General features: G+C 35.4%; 1 long non-coding RNA gene across 1 annotated transcript; it reads left to right on the plus strand.

The window, feature by feature from the left end:
* Nucleotides 1–1,386: 1,386 nt before the first annotated feature.
* On the plus strand, nucleotides 1,387–12,124 carry LOC111510549 (uncharacterized). Its single transcript, XR_002722799.2, has 4 exons — nucleotides 1,387–2,446; nucleotides 2,509–2,597; nucleotides 9,907–10,006; nucleotides 10,443–12,124. It is a non-coding gene; the product is annotated as an uncharacterized lncRNA (long non-coding RNA).
* Nucleotides 12,125–12,375: the final 251 nt, after the last annotated feature.

Here is a 12,375-nt window from a genome sequence, read left to right on the forward strand (position 1 = left end):
CTTATCAAGGAAGTACCTGTCGCTGTCTACCGGCCCTGCGAATTTGCCTAGCGATGACACTTGATCCCATTCAATGAATGTCGCATTCCTGGTATTTTTGCGCGATTGTGGGTAGCAGGATTGCTTGTAAATGATGTCGTTTGGACGAGTTCGAGATTATAATAATTGTCCTGCGCAGCTCGCTAGGATCTGATTAGGAGTGAATTATTTCTAGTCCGACGTTGGACATCTATGAACGGCGATTTTACGATGACGTCTTTGGATTCTGCGTAGGTCGCACTCCTGTTTTACTGTAATTAATGAATACCTTTGTATTTATTATAAATTCAATAATCGACACGATTTTGAAATCGTTATCATTTAGGTTGCTTCGTAGTAAAACTAGGAAGTTATTTGCCTTGAACTAAAATTAATATTATCATTTATTTTGAAAAAAAATCATCAATAAAACGTATTGAAGGTTATGAACTAGGTCAAACGGTTGTAATGCCAGCCCTTCAAAAATTCCAGATTGTAATGAGGTAATTTCTCTAGTATAATAGGTTTGAATCTTTTGAAGAACCTTAGATATTGAGCAACTAGCCTCCAAAGAAATTGTAGAATCCTAAAAGGGACAACAAAAGTGTTTCTGATTCTGATGCAAAAAAGCTTTTTTGATTCCCTCCTTCCAACAACCTATTGGCGTGACGCGTTCTTTAATTTAACAAACCAATGGTGGTTACATTTCCAGACAGATAAATACTCTGTTCAAGTGTGCCAGAACATTCTCAAAGTTATTTTCACATCTGGATTAAGATATTGAACCTCCAGATGCGTTTTTTTGTTCCTGAATCCGTCAAATCATAAAATAATTTTCTCTCACACGATATCCTTAAAGTCTTTCATCAATGCGTGCAGGTATTCCTAGGAGTTTGCATTGTTTGCGAGATTTCAACTAGTTAGTAGGGGCGGATCGGAACAAGAGTCGTGACGGATGGAGCAATTAACTTTATAGTGAAATTGAATTATTATTTTATAGATTTTATGGCCTATTCACTTTTGTGAAACAATTATTCGGTCTGATTTGGTGCGTGAGAGAAGATTACCCCAGATAAATCATCTAATTGTGTTTTCCTTAGGCGGTTACTTCTATTAGAGACCGTATATATGGGTGAGAGTTTATAGGACTTGACGTACAGGGTGACGTACAGTTCTGACAAGTTACGTCCATAACATGACCTGTGTTGAACGATCAATATTTAGTAATAACAAGATTGTTCAATTCATAGACCAATTGATAACATGTTCAACTACCATTTTTGTGGAAGTTTGAAACGTAAGTATGAGAAAGGGTTGCCTGACAAGATGATCTTATTTGGACGGAAAAAAAAACGTCCTTCTTTAGATTATAAGACGTCTATGAATCTGAAGACCAAATATACTATTGACATTCAATTATGTTCTTGAGCTTGAAATAGATTAACGTCAATAGGAAGTTTATACCTACCATAAATAACGGTCTAGCACACAGAAGAATACATGAATGAGTAGATGGACAAATTAACAAGACAAAGAATAAAATGGAGTACAAAATTCTGTAAAACAAGACACTTGTACTCCCCAGACAAATTTTTGTTACATTCAACACTATAAGAGTACTGGTCATGATAGCCACAACCTGACAGCTGGGACCGAAAAGAGAAGAAGTAGATTAACGGAAATAACGAAAACTGAATTCAAATTAATACCGTTAGAATGTCGGGAAATCAGAGAAATTACATGATATTTTGAATAAGTATTGCTGCAGACTCCTCAGTGTAATCCCAGTTCTGTGAAAATGACAATTTAAATATTCGTGGACATGAATGAAAAGGTGCTTTCCGTTTAGACTCTTATGTGAACAATATAAAGTTAGAGACGCTAAAATCACGTGTTACATCACCTTTCACAAATCATTCTACGTAGAACGCAATGTCTAACATGCATGTTAACAAATCACCCCAAGTTTATCATCTCAGCAAATCACAGGTACATTCCTCATAATACTCAGGAGATATAAAAAACAGTGAACCCCCCCCCCCCCCCGCGAGTTCACTAACTCAAAGCCTACAACAAAGTGATTCCCAAAGTGATTTTTTTCACATCCATACTACCAAATGGTAGGCCAGAAGCATACTGACACTTCAAGATGGAAAGCTCCATATCAACAAAGTGCAAAGATTCATTGCTCGAAACAGTTTCAAAGGCCAGTCGTCTACTCAAAATTACCAGCGAAAGCTCCATATTGAAGCAAACTCTCACGATGATCATCCAAACATTGTGATAGGTTTTCCATACATCAAAAAGTCAGTACTGAAAGCTCCATGTCAAATACATGCAGCGGTCAATCAACAATTAACAACCACTTATTCGCTGAGAAAAATGTGCTTCTCCTCAATGTACTACAAGCAAGAAATGAATGTCTTAGGTGAGTATTCTAATTGAATCTGAAGGTAGTCAAGTTTAAACTCACTACTAATTCTTTTACAGCAATCTGAACACTAAGACTTGAGAATCACCAACATTTGTGCTGAATGGTCTAAACACTGGCAAGGGTGTACGGTATAAGTGCAACTGAGGTAAGTGTTTGCTTTGCAAATACACAAACAGTGGTGTTACTGTTATTGGTATAGAAAGATGTTATATTCCCCCCTAGTATCTGGGGACATGCCAAGTCCAGGTTGCTTCACACAGACAACCAGATTTTGCCCCAAACCTCTACTAATGTTGTGCTGATTCTATCAATCTTCTCACAACCAATCATGGTGTGTTTGTTGCACACCAATCTCTACTTTTGTGAAAAACCATATTCTTCCTTTTCTCAAATCCTGAATTCTACTATATACAGTATTTACAGGTACCCGTCACCGAATGACACAAACTTGTAAGTTATCAGTTTCAAGATTTCTACAAAATATATACAAAGTTTCTTAATAATCCATGTTCTTTGATATCTAATGCCCTTGATACTCACTGTATATTAATAATAGAAATATACTATTTTTTCAATAATATTTCGCTTGAAGATGATCTCTTGGTGATCGAAACACGTGTCGAGGTGTTGAAATAATGGTTTGGTGTTGGGAAAAAGCTCCAGTATTCAAAACTAAACCAAGGGTTCCAAAGAGTGCATCACAAGTAATTTATGACGTTAAAAAAAGTCAAACCCAAAATGAATATGGTTTGTTATCAAATTTCAGTTACTTTTTCAAAATATATTTCCTATAGTCAAGCACATTTCTAATGTGAGGGTCAAAATAATATTTCTAAAAACATTAAGACTACACTATCCATAAGAATTGAGCAATTTTCACAAATGAAATTTTTATTCTAGACACATTTCCCAAACAGCTGAGCTTCAGCAGTAGTAATAAATAGTACACACAATAGTAGTAATTACCTCATTTAGTTGGATAATGGTCAAAGAGATAACAGGTAGAATTTGAAAAACATTTACAATCTCATCTCTTGGAGAGCAGGTAAATTTTAACTATGAATAATCCTTGGCATTATTAAAAATTTTAACAATGGTGAGTGGTTAACCTCTAGTCCTTCAAAAGGGAATTTGAATGTCTGCCCTTATTTATTTCCAGAGACTCCAGCAGGTTCAATTTATGTTTTTTATCTTCTGGATGAAGTATGTTATTGTTAATGCTGAGTGTTCTTCAAAAGGTGGGATTGGTCTTTAGATCAACACTGCTTCAGTTTGTATATATATAAAGTGCGAAGCACTTGTTTCACTTAAATTAACAGATAAATAGAAAAAAATATAAAAATTAACAAATGTGACAGTTTGAGAATATATAACTAGGTATATAACTCTAAAATAATAGATGAAGTCACTTAAAATGCCGTAAAAGATATTATAAGCATAAGCTCTATGAGTTTTACATTTTGTAGCATGCAGAAGGATGAGTTGTTTAGAGTTTCGTGTATTGAATTCATGATTGAGAATCTCAGCTTTATGTTTTTGGAAGTGGTACCTCATATCCTCGCAAAGAATAATTGCCTGATGTTATTTCTTTATGAAGGCTATTGGAGTTGTATCTAAGGTTTTGCTGTAGAATCAATTTCAAGAACCGTCTCTGTATTACCTCCAATCTATTACAATGGGTTTTGAGGGCACCATCCCAAGCTATAATACCGCAGTGGGTATGACTTCCTACGATGGTAAAGTTGGTGTTTAGATATTTGAATTCGTATAGAAGGGTTTGGAGTTTTCTAGTCACATATCTCATATGATAATCTGTTGAAAAATCTGTTTCTCCATTAACAAGCTGTCGCACCTCTACGAACGACAACCCTCAGAAGTTGAGAAACTTGTGCGAGCTAAGGACTAACGAGGTCTTACCTTTTAACGTGTGATTCCACCATTCCAAATATCATTCACAGTGTGTGCTTAGATATATTCCTAGGTATTCTGTTACAGTTACAGGGTTTGATTTCAATATTTTTCCATCTATATTTAGTTCTTATTGGTGACAAGGAGGGACGCCAGATTTGTTGTAACCGAACGGAAGAACGTGGGTTTTCTCAAAGTTGACTGCTGATAGTTTGTTATCAAACCAATCTATACTAATATAAATGTAGATGTGTAGATGTGGAGAGAATTAAATGGGCTGTAAACTAATTCCAACCCTATAAGTCGCCGGAACCTGATGGCATATACCCAGTAATGCTTCAAAAGGGACCGGAAGTACTTTTCAAAAAATTGTGTATAATTCTCAGGGCAAGCTTAGCACTGGGACACATACCAAAAACTTGGAGACTGATCAGGGCCAGGTTAATTCCGAAACATGGGAAAATCAGACATGCGAAGGCTTTGAGACCAATTAGTCACATGTCATTTGCGTTGAAAACGCTAGAAAAACTACTTGACAGGCATATCAGGGACTTATCACTGGCTATCAGACCATTATATTGAGACGAGTATGTATACAGGTCAGGTATGTCAACAGAAACGGCTCTATGTCGGGTAATAGATAAAGTAGAACGCTTACAAAAACAAGGAAGTACTTTTGGCTGCTTTCTTGGAAATTGAGGGTGCATTTGATAATACGTCGTTAGAATGAATTATCCAGGTGTCGAGGAGAAGAGGGATCGACAAGACAAGCTGTAGGTGTATAGACTGCATGCTTAGGGGAAGATTGGTATATACAACCATTATGGGGGAAACAGTCGTGGCATGGGTAGCAAGGGGCTGTCCTCAGGGGGGTTTCTATCCCCTCTGTTATGGAACCTTTCAATGGACGAGCTACTATGTCTCTTGGACCATAATGGGTATAAAGCACTGGGCTTTATATATATATATATATATATATATATATATATATATATATATATTGAGTGTCTTGATATACTTTGCCACTTTCCTGAGTGCTAGGTCTGATATTAACTTCTGTTTCTATATCAAGACACTCAATAACTTTCATATTCATATAATTTCCTGGACCCAGATGTCACGCAGGTAGCTATAGCTGCCTCCGTGGTGATTTTGATAGTTTTCTTGTAAATACAAGATCTATCAACTGAAACCACAAATGTGCGGTTGTCTCCTGCTGCTGGCTTCGTGCATTTGTATTTCTATCTTTTGGTAACCAAGTGTTGCCCATCCTTACACTTGGCTGCAGCATACTGATGATGGGCCAAAAGCCCGAAACACATGTCTATGGTGTATATATATGTAAAAGTTTGTGAGGAGGGATGTTACATATGTATGTTTGCCTTAACTTCTGAACGGATATAGATGAAACTTCACATAAATATAGCTTTCACATCAGAAAAACATATATGCTACGATTTACAAAGGTTTTGTGTGATTTTGGTCATAATATAACGATATGTATTAAGTCAGAAAAATTCTTGGAGTTTCATAAAGATAATGTACTATAAGATTGTTTATCCTAAATGGTTCTAAAAAAGATTCCGCGATAGCATGTACCTACCTCTAATGTGGTAGCCACTATATGCAAAATACTGAGCCACGAATAAAAATAAATTGGATACTTTTTACAATGTACATTCCAGAATATCTGTCAAATTCTTATAAAAATTGATTTAATTGTCGTTTTAGGTATTTAATATTGATACACTTTGTCTTTGACACTAAGTAAAAGATTAACTTGACGCAACACAGTAAGCCTTTACGTGTCGCGTCTACTGTAAGACGACGAGGAACGATGCGCGGAGGTAGAGGGGCGGTCTAAGCAATGAAGCGCCATCGCTGACCCGAACGCGGGCAGACGCTTGAGGACAGACGTCGTTGACGACAGACGTCGTTGACGGTTGTGTTAGTTTTTCGAATTTCTTTGTAGGTAACATAATTTGATTCTCGAAGCTAATCATTACTCAGTGCAGTTGGCATATTTATATTGGTTTTTCTATTTTTGAAGTAAAAAAATAAATTACTAGCTGTTGCCCGTTCTTATATAAACGTACAGCTACCGAAACTAGAATCTTGAAATATGCAGGTAGGTTCTTTGTATACATAAGCATCAAGAAAGGGAATCAGGAATTTTCAGCCAGGGGATAGGCGTTCAAAGATTGCATTGAATTTAGTCAGTTTTGAAGTTGAAAACCCGAAGTTTTGGGTTAATAACAATGGGCCCAGAACAGTGCCTTGCGGTATTCCATACTCAATGATTTTTAAGGTACTTGGGTCTCTCACCAATTTTCACTTTCCATGTCATTTTACTCAAATATCTCTCCATGAGCTTATGACAGTTTCTTCTCGCTCTTATTTTTTTCAAGTGTCGTCAAGAATAGCTTATGGCTGACAAGTGCCAAATGCTTCTTTGAAATTAAGGAATAAGCATAGACATGGAATTCCTATTCCAGAGCTTGATGTATTTTCAATAAGAGGTTAACCACTCACCATTGTTACACCTTTCTTCATAGTGCCAAGACAAATCATACTCAAAATTTACCTGCTTTTCAAGTATTGAAGTTGTAATGGGTTTTCAAATTTTACCTGCTATCTCATAGACCATTAACCAATTAAATATGGTAACTACTATTGTTGAATATAAGAATTAATCATGATGATAATTAAACAATTTTCACAAACATTTTCTATGTGGAAATGAAAAATGTATTCAAATTCGTTTCTGTACATGGGGATCTCGTAAACGATAAGAGATAGAGTGTCGGTTAAATTGTGACAAAGTTGCGTATTTTAGAGACCTATTCAATGATGTAAAGAAGTCGAATATAGCTCTTTCGGTTCTGGAGATATACAGGAAAAACCAAAAAAATCCCAAATTATTTTTTTGTCTATATCTTCTCTATTCACAGACATATTGAAAATCTGTCCACATTTTGCTATTGGCACTTGATGTGGGCTATCAGAATATGTCCATGAATCTTTCATACAGGGTGTCATCTGACTTGGGCCACCCCCATCTTTGAATTTTTAAATACAGACCTGTATTTTTTGTTGTAGTTTTTGTATCGTCGACGTTCACTTCATACTGAGAAATTGAATTCAATTAAATATTTCTGGATGTTTCAGTAATATTTGATTATAATTGTCTGAATTAATCCCTTTTAAATTACGGCCCTGGAAATTGTTTGACCTATTCATATTTATTTTTTGATTGATTTTTTTATTATTTTTTTAATTTTTTTATGATTATCTGAAACATATCTACATCAAAAATATATTATATGTGTTTTAATAAGCAGAAAAGAAATAATAACATCTGAAACGAACACTATAATTGTGATGAAAATTGAAATGAAGTAATTTATATATAGAAAACATTTACTGGCGCAGTACATTTTCTAATTGGAATCCTTCCATTTCCAGACATTATTGAACTCGGTTTTTCAAATTATTTATTGCACTTATTTGCTGCATTGTTGCGAAATCATTCAAAATTCTCAATCTCGAGTCTTCCACATTTTCTATCTCTCTGCCAGCGTAAATCCTATTTTCTAATGTCCCCCATAGAAAATAGTCCAAAATACTAAGATCTGGTGATCTTGCAGGCCAACTTATTGGCCCATTATTTGTCTCGAAATGGATGGACTCCATTAATTGTTTTGTGTATATAAATTACTTAATTTCAATTTTCATTGCAATTATACTGTTGGTTTCGGATGTTATTATTGCTTTCATTTCTTTTTCTGCTCATCAAAACAGATATAATATATTTTTGTTGTAGATATGTTTCAGATAATCATAAAAGGTTTTCTATTTTCGAAGTTCATTTTAGAAAAAACTCAGAGCAATGGAAATTTGAAAAAATATAAATAGGTACCTAAAAATGAAAAAAAAACTTTCTAAAAACTCTACGGTACATAGGGAGACGTGAAAGTTGATATTGTGTCTTTATTTAACTAAATCAACCAATTTCCAGGGCCGTAATTCAAAATGGAATAATTCACCCAATTATAATTAAATATTACTGAAACATCCCGAAATATAAAATAAAATTCAATTTCTCAATATGAAGTGAACGTCTACGATCCAAAAACTACAACAAAAATACAGGTCCGTATTTAAAAATTCAAAGATGGGGGTGGCCCAAGTTAGATGACACTCTATATAAAAAATTCATGGATATATTCTGATAGCCCACATCAAGTGCCAATAGCAAAAGGTTGACAGATTTTCAATAGGTCTGCGAATAAAGAAGATATAGGCAAAACAATAATTTAGGATTTTTTCTGTATATCTCCAGAACCAAAAGAGCTATATTCGATATTTTTACATCAATAGGTCTCTAAAATACACAACTTTGCCACAATTTAACCGACACTTTATCTCTTATCGTTTATGAGATCCTCACGTACAGAAACGAATTTGATTAGCCCTGAATAATTAAGAAGTAAAACAAAATACAGGGTTGTAATAGGTTAACAGACAGTTCATGAAATCACAACGAACTCGATCTGATGCAATCCATAAAAGGGTTTCAATTCTGAAACGTGCCTTGGCACCCTTTTTTTATAATTCATACAATACTTCAGATAGGACTTTTTTGACTTTGCATAAAAAACGCGGAGCTAACTTGGCTGCATAATCATTTGAAGCATCAGAAAGTGCAAAGTTTTGCTTCCAGGCTTCATCACCTGCTTGAAAAATATACTTACCCTTTTTCAAATTATGGTAATTAGGTAGCATTTCTCTGATATGAGGCTGTCAACTTGTACCTTTTTATAAACAGATGGTAGTTTCTCTAATTCCTCAGTATTCCTTTTTTCTAGCGTCGCATTGTTGTCTAATTATTTCTCTTTAGAACTTTCATTGGGTTGATAATGACTTTATTTACCCTTAAATAAATTTTAAGGGTAAATAAATGACTTTATTTACCCTTAAAAGCAGTTGCATTATCTAATAATCAAACTTGTGGAGTACGAAGTGATTGATGGAGCTGTTTATAACAACAAACATTGAATTGGAAAATTAACATTTTTCGATTTTTTAATATGCATCAGTGCTGAGCTAGAAATGTCAGTCGATTAATCCAAATATTTCGTTTTCTATTGCAAATACGTCAAAAGTGATACAGGACGATTTAATGAAAAATTTTAATCCCCACACTTCATGTTTCAACTTTTTTTCCATATCTTTTCATGTTTTTGAGATATTTTAAAAAAAGTGATTTTTAGGTTAGATTGCAATTATTGTCTGCCCGCCAAATGAAATACAACATTTCCCAACTATAAATCCTTCAAATGTATGCTATAATCGACATATATTGAAAAATGGAGGCTTCCTCTTTGTTTAGTAATTTGAAACCTCATTTTATTGGACTAATTTCCATTCTGTTGGAGTTGTTTTCGCAGCAATTTTTCTGGGAGTCTGCTTATGAATGCAATCATCTTTAATCATCCACTGAGGATATTTTTAAGGATTTTCAACAATGCTATTTTCATTTTTAGGTACCACGGCTCAAGATTACTTCGGGAAATGCTTCTTGTGAAAGTGCTGCTCGAGATGAGGCATCAGGAGCGTTGTGGAGTTTCCTGACAGTTTTGAGAGGTATTTAAAACTTGCATGATCATAAAAACTTTATACTGAACCACTTCTACACATGATACAAATTATTGCAATGCCAAGCATTGCAATAATTTCTCTTAACTCTATTCAGTCTTCGATTTGCACTTTTTGCATACACTATTACTTTTTCTTGCCCAAATCTGTACCGCTTGCGACACACCGAACACAAAAATCTAAAGAAAAATCAGGTGCTGCTAGAATTGGCGTTGAAACTAATTTTCCTCCAGTTTTAATGAAGGCTCCCTCAGCTCTTTCATTATAAGTGAGTTCCCGACATTCATGCATTCCTTTCGATAAATCAGTTAGTGGTAGTGAGGTACCAAAATGAGGAAAAACAGCGCCTATACCAGGAGCACTCGCTTTACTTGAGTTGCTGTCTTTGGTGGATTATGATCTACCGTTGCTTTTATTTTTTCAGGTGAAGCTCCTAAACCTCTCTGATCAACTACAAAACCCAAGTGTTGAAGATTTTCCCTAAAGAAGTTAAATTTACTGTTACATTGACATCTTTTAAATTATTGTACAACCCTTGATTTGTTCGATGAAAGTTGAACAACACAAGACAATGTCTTCTGAACATATAAATATTGAAGAGTTACAAGGACTTGAAGAGGGTTCCGCAACCCCTAATTGAAACATTTCATAACATTTTTTATTTAGATTTTCCAACATGTAAGAAGAAAGTCTATGAGGTCTCTTTTTGAGAAGAGGATGATGCTCCGCTGTATCAATGTCAGCTACAATTTTGTCTGTGAAACCTAACCTTTTTTCAGAAGAGATCTCAACTGATCACTTTTCTCATTTCTGCTCTTTGTACCTCTGTAAGATTCCTGCAAAGACCTACATTCGAGTCAGTTTTCTGGAGTTTCTGATGGAATATTTATGTTTTGCTCAAGTACACCATCAACTTGCCAACAAGATTCACTAAAATTCATTGTAATTTTGAAAATTTCACAAAAGTCATCACCCAGAATTAGTCCTCATCTTATTTTGCAAGTATTTCCTATACAGACAGAAACATCACAAACTCCGAAAACCATCTGTCCCCCACCATCAACTGTATTCACAACTTTTTTCATCAAGTATGATGTTATGTTTCTTTAATAAGTCCAAGTCCAAAGAATATTTACCCAAGCAGCTAAGGTTTGTCCCACTATCTAAATAATGCAACAATATCTTCATTATAAAACTTGACTGCAATGTAAGGCCTATTATTAAAAGTTTCACATATAGTCAGTGGGCATACTTCTGTGAAGAATCCTGCACTGACACCTGTCGAATATAATCCAACGCCCTTCGTGGTATTAGCCAGGAGAGTAGTTGTTTTCTGATAGGTGTCAGTCCATTAACTACTGGCCTGAACGAATTGTTCTTAGATAATTTGATGTATAGCCAGTCTTTAAGTATGCCCACTGACTATATGTGAAAGTTTTCTTTCCTTATACGAGGAATTGGGCAAATTTCGAATATGCAGTTGGTTACCTCGTTCACAGGCAGATGGGGCGACGACAAACCTGTTGGTTGTTGTAGCCTTCAGCTTAGTTCGAGGAATGATTCTCTGACGGAATTCGATTTTCAATTATCGGAAATCATCGACTTTGCGTTGATGATATACACTACCTTGCACTGGCGAGTGGCCAAACAGCCCGAAACCTGTCTGCAAGTGTGTTCCAATAATTGAAAGTCTATTGCGGCAGTTGTATCGCCAACAGCATATGCAGAATCCTGCACTGACACCTGTCGGATATAATCCAACGCCCTTCGTGGTATTAGCCAGGGGAGTAGTTGTTTTCTGATAGGTGTCAGTCCATTAACCTACTATGTAGGGAGTTGAGACTGGCCCAAACGAATTGTTCTTAGATAATTTGTATTATTAAAAGGTTTAAAAATGAACAAAGGCAATATATCTGTATTCTCAAAGCAGGGGCGGATCTAGGAATTTATTGAGGGGGGCGCACTTGAGATACGTTTTTTCACTATAAATACAGCTGCCGGACTGAGTCATAACCCCTCCCTCAAGATGTGCAGTAGATGTGTAGAAATCTGTTACCAGTCAGTTCGATTATTCGAGGCGTAAACAACCAAAATCAGGACCGTATTTAGTTGGTGATGCAGTTCAAAAGTAGATTGCTTGAACATATCTTAAATAGTCAAATTCGTGAAGTTACAATACAATTTCTTCCACCGGCCATGACTCACTCAGGTAGCTGTAAATAAGAATTGAGATAGAGCAGAGCTTCGAAAAGGACCACGGGATATAAACCGAGTAACTTTGAAGGCTCGGCCTACTAGTCCCAGAAGCATTAGAGCTTCTGCTAACGAATTGGGGAGAACATCCATTTTGTGCATTT

This window comes from Leptinotarsa decemlineata, unplaced genomic scaffold (assembly GCF_025532065.1).
Source record: "Leptinotarsa decemlineata unplaced genomic scaffold, Ldec_3_MD MMD2_P_RNA_scaffold_12, whole genome shotgun sequence".
NCBI classification, from domain to species: Eukaryota; Metazoa; Arthropoda; class Insecta; order Coleoptera; family Chrysomelidae; genus Leptinotarsa; species Leptinotarsa decemlineata.